We start from the raw sequence: 10,972 nt of genomic DNA, 5'->3' as shown, positions 1-10,972 counted from the left end.
CCGGTCTCATGCAATTCTTCGGAAAGACTAGACATTTGGGTTTTGGTCGAGACGTCCACGTCAGCCTAATGCGTTGTGTAGTATGGGCATTTTTCCACGTCATGGTCCAAGGAGCTGGACCGACCGGTTCGCGTTCCACGGCCGGTGGATTTTGCGATTTATATCGGAGATGAGGTCTCATCAAGTTGCCCAGGCGGGTCTGGAACCCACGGGCTCAGGCAATCCACTCACCTCAGCTTCCCAAGGCGCGGGATTGCAGGCTGAGCCACCGAGCCCAGCCATTTCTGGTCTTTAGTGTATCTTTAAACACACACTAAACTTGAAAATCACCCTTCAGTGTTACAATTGTGTTCATAAAGAACCCCAAAGAGTCTATAAATAATTTGTTAAGACATAAAATTTTTACATAAAAGTCAATTGCATTTTTATATAACAGAAAACAATTTAGAAAAAGAAACCAAATTTTTAAAAAAGACAATAGTCTCAAAAGCAATTAAAAACAAAAGGTACACAGAAAAACCTTTATCAAGAGAGGAACAGAAATGCTACAAAGAATGTTGAGGTGAGTGGATTGCCTGAGCCCGTGGGTTCGAGACCTGCCTGAGCAGGCGAAACCTCATCTCTACAATAAATCAAAAATCAGCCGGGCGTGGTAGCGCATGCCTGTAATTCCGGCTACTTGGAAGGCTGAGGTGGAAGGATCGCCGGAGCCCAGCAGGTCGAGGCTGCGGTGGCCGGGAGCGGCCGCTGCACTCCAGTCTGGGCGACAGAGTGAGACTCCAACTCAAAAAAAAAAAGAAAAAAAAGAAATCAGGATCCCCTGAATTTGGGGGTGGGGGAGTAAAATTCTTCCCTATTCTCGATCACATCTCCAAATGTATTAAGGATATTAAGGAATTAAATATGAAAAACAAAATAGGCAGGGGGCAGTGTCTTAAGTCTGTAATCCCAGCACTTTGGGAGGCTGAGGCAAGTGGATTGCCTTAGCCTGCGGATTCGAGACCAGCCCAGGCAACTTGGCAAGACCTCTTCTCTACGATAAATCAAAAAATTGGCCAGCCATGGTAGCGCGCGCCTGTAGTTCCAGCTACTTGTAAGACTGAGGCTGGAGGATCGCCTGAGCCCAGTAGGTCGAGGCTGCCGTGGCTGTGAACATGCCACTGCACTCCAGCCTGGGCAGCAGAGTGAGACTCCAACTCAAAAGGTAGCCTACTCATGAGTAAGAAAACAAATGGCAAACAGGACAATCGAAGGACAATGGGGAAAAATTTTTCAAAGTAATTTTAAAAAATTGACATCATCTTGTAAGAGTGAAGTTTTATGTACCCTTCAGTCTGCCAATTTTATTCCTGAATACATACACAAAAGAAATTTTAGCATGTGTGTACCAGAATATTTGGACAAGAGCGTCCTTTTGTTTACAACAGCAAAATCTGAGGCCACACAGATGCAGATACATGGGAGAATGAACAAATGGATGTATATCCTCACAGCTGAATACTATAAAGCAGTTAAAATGAACTATACACTATACTCATCAACCATAGATCGTGTTGAATGAAAGGAGTCAATCATAAAAGAATAAGTATACAAAGTTCAAAACCAAGTACAATCAAATGGTACATTGTTTAGGGATAAACACCTATGTGGTAAATCTAAAAGAAAAATGAAATAATAAACCCAGAACAGTCCTTTCTCAAGAAGCCACCTTCTAACTGAGGAGATGGCTCACTCACATGCACTAAATTGCAAGGGTCTGATTGAGGGAAGACGGGTAGTTTGGGGAAAGGTTTATAGAGTTTCAAAGGTGTTGCTAATGTATGATTTCTTAAGCTCAGGGATGGTTAGACAAGTATCCATTTTGTTATTATTCTTTAGATTTTATACTTATGTGATAAATATGCTTTTCACATTAAATATTTATTCATAGTCTTTTGTTGAAGAATTAAAAAATGGAAATGTAAAGGAAGATTTATCAGAACCAGTTCGAGCAGTCTATACATGTCTCTTAAAGACAGTGGAGCTTTTTTTTTTTAAAGATAGTCAAGATTTTCAAATGTGGCTGTGTGACATTTCTGAGACTTAGTTTTCTTGTTTGTCAAATGGGAATAATACTTAACTCATAATGTATTGTTAGGAGGAAATTTGATCCTTTTTTGGTAAAAATAAAGAATCTTAGCTTGTGGACTGCCATGTATTAAGTATGTACTATATGTGGGTTATTGTGATTACTGTGAAACTATTATACTACACATAATGAAGAGTTCTTTAGAAATAAACAGACATAGAAATTACAACCAGTCTTTTGAAATAAAATATACTCAGGTTATATTAAATTAGTGCTGTAATATTTATAATACTGCTCTTAAATTTGAGGAGTATGTTTTATTCAAAGGACTCAAAATAATTGCTGTACATTATCTCACAGCCCATTTCGCATGGGGCGTTTATACATAGTGCACATTTTGTCTGTCACTTTGGGCTTGATTACTAAGAATGCCTGTGGGTCTTCAGACAACAGGCATTGAAGATCATTCATATTCATGTTCACCTCCCATCAAAAGACGATAAAGGAGAACTGTAAGGTAAAGTTCAAATGGAGATTTAAGGTGACAGGTCTGAGCAGACACGGCTGGAAGTGACACCTTAAATTACACAGAGAATTAGAGACAAGCAGAGACCTGGCTCCTCCAGAGGTCAGGGCTTTATGTGGACTTGCCATCTGAATGACTTCATCGGGTGCAGTTATAGCAAAGCAAATTGGTTTTACAAACCCCCCAAAATGGGCTTGGGGGTAGCTTCTACTAACAAAAGTCAAACTACTTTATCAAAAAAAGAAAAAAGAGAGAAAGGAAAAGGTTACGATGTTAAAACGTTTGAACCCTTTTGGCACAGACAGAATTTCCTCCAATCACAAAGAACCAAGACACATATCACATTTCCTGAGTGCCCACTCAATTTACCACCCCCAGCTCCCCTTGAGCAACAGAGAAAGAAATCACAGTAGTGAATTAATAATGCAGTGAGCCAGACTTTCCTTCCCTGGTGTGATTCAGCCCCTGCCCTACAGCTGGAGGAGGGGCTGAGAGCGAGTTCTTCAACACGGAGTACCCTGGACTGGTTTTCAGTATTAGACATCCGGAGTTTTTAAAAATTAACACTGGAACAAAAGTGACTATCATACTCCATGTCCCCTTCACCCACCCTCAGTTAAAACTTTATTTTAAAGTTTCTTTGGGGCCTCTCTCAAAAAAAAAAAAGACTAGGAAACACTATCTAGAAACGGAGAAATCAACCCAATACTAAATCCTGTTGTAGCAAATACCACCACCTATGATTGATTTTACTATAAACTAAAGGAAAATTGTGTTTTACCATAAATGACAGTCCTTAAACTCTGTAACCAGCCACCTTCCTCTCTCTTTCCAGCATATCTATTTAATCATGCATGACTGCAGCAGGTGATGCAATAGTTTCAATGTAACTGTCTTATCTAGGCATGGAATGAGAAAATGAGTGTGATTGAAGAGCTGTAGACACTCACAGCCTGGCCCCTTGGGTATATGAATACAGATGAGAGTTTTTCCACTGAGCTTTGCAGGGGCATCTGTGTCACCTGAACCTTCTGGAAGGTGCCTCCCAATACTCCACAGACCAGCGAGGTCTCCAGGGCACTGTGCTGACTTTCTTGCCCCACACATTTCTGAAATAAGGGTCTAAATGCATTTAATTTCCAGTCTCCTCGCCTGCTATCAGGATTTTCAAAACCTGAAAGACTTATCTAACACCACATGCATGCCAGGCTCGGTGGCTCAGCCTGTAATCCGCACTTTGGGAGGCCAAGGTGAGTGAATTGCTTGACCCCGCGGGTTCGAGACCTGCCTGGACAACTTGGCGAGACCTCTTCTCTACAATAAATCAAAAAAATTAGCTTGGCATGGTAGCGTACGCCTGTAGTTCCAGCTACTTGGAAGGCTGAGGCGGAAGGATCGCCGGAGCCCAGCAGGTCAAGGCTGCTGTGACTGGGAGCATGCCATTGCACTCCAGTTTGGGTGACAGAGTGAGACTCCAACTCAAAAATGAAAAGTAAAAGAAAAATAAAAAAATAAATGAAACCACATGCATGTTCAGAAGAAATTCTGTTGACTGCTAGTGGGATTGAGATGCCCCGTTGACATGAAATGCCTATGGATGTCCCATCATTTTTCAGTCCACCACTGACATTCTCAGGATGATGTCTGTTGGAAACACACTTATAGTGGGTGAACTTTACACTAATAGGTAAAGTGAACTCTTCCAGACCACCAGAGTAAAATCAACACTTTATGCTAAAGCCTCACAGGACTACCTCACCAGAGGAAGGTGAATTATTGTGTTGACAATACGACTGTAAAAACATCTACCTGGAATGGTTGTCAACCCCAGCAGAAAATGAAAGAATTTTCAAAGTGCAATTCTCTGTGAGGTTCACCATTATCATTCCTCAGTACATGACAGAACATTCCATAAAGTGTCCAAAGACTGCTCACCCACAAAGGAATAAGAAGCCCCAGATGTGAATTGGGGCTGAAAGCTATTTGGACAGCTACTCTTCTCTGAGGAAGACAGCTTGGGTCATGGTGCCAGAACAGTAGTGAGATGTCATCTCATCTCCTAACTCCTTTGGGAAAATTCTGCATTGCACTTTGGTATCACAGAACAATATGGTCCTATCCATTAAAAGCATTTCACAGAAGTGCTGTGTAAAATACTTGAATACAGACTTTGATTTCCAGTTACAAATTTGTTCCTTCCCACTGCCAAAAAAGAAAATTGGCCTCAAACTTTTCTTAATGATGTTAACTTTTACTTCAAGAAGAAAACTTTGAGATTTAACCTTTGTGTATTTCATTCTTCCACATGGCCTTCCTGGGAACTGGGGTAAATGGACAAATAGTTCTTATAATATAATGTTGCATTTAAAAATAGATACTGTACTGAACTTTGCTGCTATTTATAACTTCAACGCCTTTTATGGAGGATGTGCTGGTAACAGAAGGTACATTTATTTTGTTGGAAAACATGTTGAGGTCTGGGTTTAGGATTTTGGAAGGAGGAGCTGAAGTGGAGCTTTATCAATGTTATCCATCTTTTCTTTTAAGACGTCATATTTGGTCTTGCTTAAGAAATTATTTTCTGCCGGGAGCGGTGGCTCATGCCTGTAATCCCAGCACCTTGGGATTCTGAGGTGAGAAGATTGCCTGAGCACAGGGGTCCGGGGCCACCCTTGGCAACTTGGCGAGACCTCATCTCGACAATAAATCAAAAAATTAGCTGGGCGTGGTGATGCTCACCTGTGGTTCCAGTTACTTGAAAGACTGAGGTGGAAGGATCATCTGAGTCCAGCAGGTTGAGGTTGCTGGGGCAGTGAGTGTGCCACTGCACTCCAGCCTGGGCAACACAGTGAGACTCCAACTCAAAAAAAAAAAAAAAAAAAAAAAGAAATTCTTTTCTATCTTCAGGTAAAAAAATATTCACCTATTATTCTTAAAGATTTAAAATTTTGTTGTTGACATATAAATTCCTTACTCTATCTGAAATTGGTTTGTGAGTATGGTGTGAGCTAGGGCTCCAGATTCAATTTTAACCATAATTATAATCCATTTCCCAACTTCATTTATTAAAGATTTCTTCCCTCTCTACTGCTTTGTTATGTCACCCTCATCATGTGACGAATTTCCGTGTATTCATATGTCATATGAAGCGATAGTCAATCTCACTGTTAAGCAAGAAGTCCAAATCTGGACTGTTGAGATATGATTTTACAGCCTTTCAATTATCCTCTTTATTCCGTTACACTGAAAATTTGCCTGTGTCGTGCCAGGTAATACCAAAATGTATAGCATTGCCATGTTGACTATACTTTGGCATATTTCCTTCTAGAACTTTCTGTCAGTCTCTTCAAGATATGTCCAATTTGTTCTTTATCTATTTACCTCTCTATTTTGCACACACAGAATTATAACCATAGCAACATATACTATTTTACCTCTCTTGCATTACTTCCTTAGCATTTCCCATACCATTAAATATTCTTTAAAAACAGAAATTTTAATATCTGTATCTTATGCTGAGTATTACAATAAATTCATATAAACTCCCTTTGCATCCCAAATAGAAATTCTCATTTTTAGAGGTGAATGGCTAATGTTTAAAAACTCAATACAGTAATATATTGACACATATTTGCACTTCCTGCTAAACTTTGTGCACCTGCCACCTTCATTCTTAGCTCTATCCTGGTCCTGACCCAGCTGATCTGAACAAATCTCGAAGAACATTGGGTGCCCCAACCCTACTCATAGGTACAATCTTGAATTTGTTGAGGATTGAAGATCTTTGTGTCCGGGCTAGGTTCCAACATCTTTGAGCCCACTGAATTGCATTCTTTCTCTTCCTTCTGGTCTGTACTGAGCTGGCTCCATCCATGTTACTAGACAGCTTGTTCGGATTAACAGTGAAATTCCCCATGTGAGCTAGGAGCCAGGTCATGAACTGCACTCAGCCTCTCTGGAACCTTAACAATAGGATTTCTTCTTGCCAGATATGTATTCATTTATTCTGTTAGTCAGTAGGTCAATTCAATAAAAATATATTGATTGCCTACTCCAAGTCAAGCTACTAAGTGGGGCAGGTTACTGCCTGGACTTTGATTTGCTGTTGAGATATTATTCCAAACAGATCCCAGTCAACTCTGCCAAATGCCTGATTCTAAAATTCACCGCTGCCCGGATGGTCCTATTTTGCCCCATATTGGACCTCTTAGATATCGATACCTTGTCAAGCTTGCTATATCACTTTTGATACTGTAACTTGAAAATCTATGGTCAGACGTGGTGGCTCATGCCTATAATCCTAGCACTATGGGAGGCAGAGGTGAGAGGATTGCCTGAACTCACAGGTTCAAGACCAGCCTGAGCAACATGGTGAGACCTCGTCTCGACGATAAATAAAAAAATTAGCCAGGCGTGGTGGCCCATGCCTGTGGTTCCAACCACTTGGAAGGCTGAAGTGGAAGGATCACCTGAACCCAGTAGGTCAAGGCTACGGTAGCCGTGAGCATGCCACTGCCCTCCAGCCAGGGTGAGAGAGTGAGACCTCGACTCAGAAAAAAACAAACAAATAAACAAACAAAAAAACCCCAGAAAATCTAGCCACCCGTCTTTGGTCCGAATTCTATAGCCAGGTTAGTCCCCATTAATTCTGGCTTTTTTCCCCCATTCTCCTGTCTCCCTTGCCAAGACCCTGGCAGGCATTTTAGGTAAACCTTCTTGGGTCCTGACCTTTACAATATTATAATTTACAAAAATATCTTTATATGTATTTTCCCATTTCAGTTTTGAATCTTAAAATGAGTCTGGGAGGTGGGAGGGGAGACTTGTTAAATTTCTGTTTCACTGAAGAGGAAATTGACTTTAAAAAGTTTAATGATGTGTTACTATTTACATAGTTAATAAATGGCAACTTTAGGACTGGAACCCAGACCCTGTCTCTTGTTTTAATGTTCTTTCCAACTGATGGGAGTTGAAAGGTGGCTAACCTTCACTTTGGACAGCTCTTACAATTCATTTCAGGAAGCAGCCAACTCTGCAGTGTGAAGGATTAATGTGTTGGACCTCCAAGGACAACATATTAACCCCAAATAATTACTTAAAAATCAGAAATATAAGATACTGTGCAGTTAGAAGGATTACAAACTAGTGGCTGTAAAGGAATGTTGAGGAATATCCTTTAAATTCCTCCTTGTCTCGTGTCTATAAGGTTAGCCCCCTATGTGGGCATATGGCTCTCAGCTAGACACAGATATGTCAAGGGGAAAGCTCTGTACATACTTGTTTTTTTTAAAAAATAATTTAATTATTATATTGAAACAATAATTGTACATATGTGTGTGGTACATGTCATATTTCGATACATGCATGAAATGTATAATGATTAATTAGGTAATTAGGATGTCCATCACCATTTATCATTTCTTTGTGTTAGGAATGATTCAAATTTTCTCTATTTTGAAATACACATCTTAAGCATTTCTGCAAACTTGAGTTGACTTGGCTACTTTAAAGTAGAGAGGTGACCTCAATAGACACAGTACACGGGTAGTTTGAGTTGTCACCACCTGCAAGTGCCCTTCTGGCTCTCCTTTTTATGTCGGGTCTGAAGGCCTGGAAAGGACATTTCCCAGGTTATCTTTCTAGCAGAGTTCTTGTTGAGCGTTTCCCTCTAAGAAAAGCAAAAGAGAAAGGGAAGTCACTATCCTCTGGTGATAACTGTGAGATAGTAGGTATAGGCAGAAAGAAAATGTAATTAAATGTATTTCCTAAATTTTCATACTTTTGAAAAGTCTGCAGCAATTTTTCCTGAGCTTTTCTGTCTCCAAGCAGTTATTTCAGTCAACATCATGTCTCTTATGTTAAATCCTTTTCTGCTCAGAATTATTAATGTAGTATTTTTTTTCCCTCCTGATTCACTTTGGACTAATTATAACGTTCTCCCCATGGTGTTATAATTTTGATATTCATGTTTGTTTCTTCTTCTGGTTGGGAGCTCTTAAAGGCCTGGATGTGTCTTATTGCAATGCTTGCAATATAAAAGGCACTCAATAAATGTTAAAAGTATACATGAAGAATAATTTGAATGGAGCACGTGAAGAATCAATATCAGCTGGGCCCAGTTGCTCACGCCTGTAATCCCAGCACTTTGGAAGGTGGGGGTGGGAGGATTACTTGAGCCCTGGTGTTCTAAGCCAGGCTGAGCAACAAGGTGAGACCTTGTCCCTACAATAAATAAAAAAAGTAGCCAGTTATGATGACTTGAGCCTGTAGCTCCAGCTACTTGGAAGGCTGAAGCAGAAGAATCACCTGAGCTCAGCAGTAGTTGTGAGCATGCCACTGCACTCTAGCTTGGGAGACAGAGTGAGACTCCAACTCAAAAACAAAAAAAAAAAGCCTACTAGTTGCACTGTAGAGTGTGGTTTGAAGGGCTTGTGACTGAAAGTAAGAGGACCCATTTTGAAGCTGTGGGGGTGAACCAGGAAAGAAGGAACTTGGTGTAGGAATGGTGGACTAGAAAAGCTGACAGACTTAAGATGTTCCACATGAACAGGCTTTAACCTTTGTTGTCTGTTTTTTTAAATTAATTTTTTTCATTAAAAATTTTTCTGGGCATTTAATTTCATTTATATTAAATAACATTTTACAGTATAATCTTCTAACTATTTACTTGATGGCTTGGAATATATGTATACTATATTATTATAATATCTGTTAGCCAATTTGCTGACAATCAGGTATGATCTTGAATGTGTTTTAAGGTTGAAAGAGACATTCATGTGTTTACTAGGACATGGGATACTAACTTGTTCTTTTCTTAAAAATACAAAATCCTACTTAGAGAACAAAAGAAGCATAAAGTTGGTCTAAGTAATATACTTCTTTTTTTTTTTTTGAGTTGGAGTCTCACTCTGTCGCCCAGACTGGAGTGCAGTGGCCGCTCCTGGCCACCGCAGCCTTGACCTGCTGGGCTCTGGCGATCCTTCCGCCTCAGCCTTCCAAGTAGCCGGAATTACAGGCATGTGCTACACGCCTGGCTGATTTTTTGATTTATTGTAATATGCTTCTAAATCCTGTGGTTAAATAATTGCAGCACATTTTTCACAGACCCACAAAGTATTTTGCTGTCTCTGTAGCTTGTGCTGGGCCAGTGGGATTGACTCTCCCAAGGAGCCAGAAATCTTTATGTCAACAATTTGCATCCTATTCTGAAATTACTTGTGTTCTGGGTTGTTGTTGTTTTTCACGTGAAAAAAAGACAGCTCCTTTTTAATACTTGTGATCATTGTTTTTACTTTAAATTATCTACTTCAAGAACCACAAGTTTAGCTGGGCACAGTGGCTCACGCCTGTAAACCCAGCACTTTGGGAGGCGGAGGTGTGAGGATTGCCTGAGCCCAGGGATTCGAGACCAGCCTGGGTGACATGGTGAGACCTCGTCTTTAGAATAAATCAAAAACTTAACCAGGTGTGGTGGTGTGCACCTGTAGTTCCAGCTACTTTGAAGGCTGAGGTGAAAGGATTGCCTGTACCCAGCAGGTCGAGGCTGCAGTGGCTGTGAGCACGCTACTGCACTCCAACCTGGGCAACAGAGTGAGACTCCAACTCAAACAACAAAAAAAGCCACCAGTTTATTGATGTCTTTAAATCCTCAAGAAGGGATAAAACTATCACATGACTTCTAAGTTCTTTAAACTTTACTAAGTCATTTTAAAGTTTATGTTTTCTAAAGATGATCATGGAAAGCGTTAAGCGCTAGCTACTTCCTATTTTCTGACTCATTGTCTTACCGGAAAATCTATAAAATTGGAATTCACAGAGAAGCATCATGAACTTGGGAAGCTAATTCAGTATTCAAGCAACCTGCTAATTAATTTCACCTTTATGAAATTGTTTGTGTGAGGGCATGTGGAACAACCTGAGCCTGGAGAATTTCACAGGCAAGTCTTTGAATGAAGTCCAGGTTCCTAAAACCTGAGCAGAATTTCATTGAATCATAGTACTGGAAGGTGATAGAATACCCAGATAAATAGATAAGAGCTGTTTTAAGGGCAGGGTGTGGGTGGATGGGGCAGTGCAAGAGAGATTTATTCTACTTCTTTCCTTAGTCATTTCAGGACTGCAAGTTTCTTAAGAATAGGAAATTTATGCCTGTTTGCTGTACTTCCTTATGTTGTAAATCATGTCTCCTCGTTTTGATTCCTATGTGGTCTAACAGTAGCTGGTGTCCTTTGTACAATAATAAAGTATTCCAATAATATTTGAAATTGTATGTGTAGCCGGTCTCGGTGGCTCAGCCTGTAATTCCGCGCCTTGGGAGGCTGAGGTGAGTGGATTGCCTGAGCCCATGGGTTCGAGACCCGCCTGGGCAACTTGGTGAG

The sequence above is a fragment of the Carlito syrichta genome, unplaced genomic scaffold, assembly GCF_000164805.1.
Source record: "Carlito syrichta isolate Samal-C Ts95f unplaced genomic scaffold, Tarsius_syrichta-2.0.1 Scaffold308952, whole genome shotgun sequence".
Classification (NCBI taxonomy): domain Eukaryota; kingdom Metazoa; phylum Chordata; class Mammalia; order Primates; family Tarsiidae; genus Carlito; species Carlito syrichta.
This window is presented reverse-complemented; position numbering follows the sequence as displayed.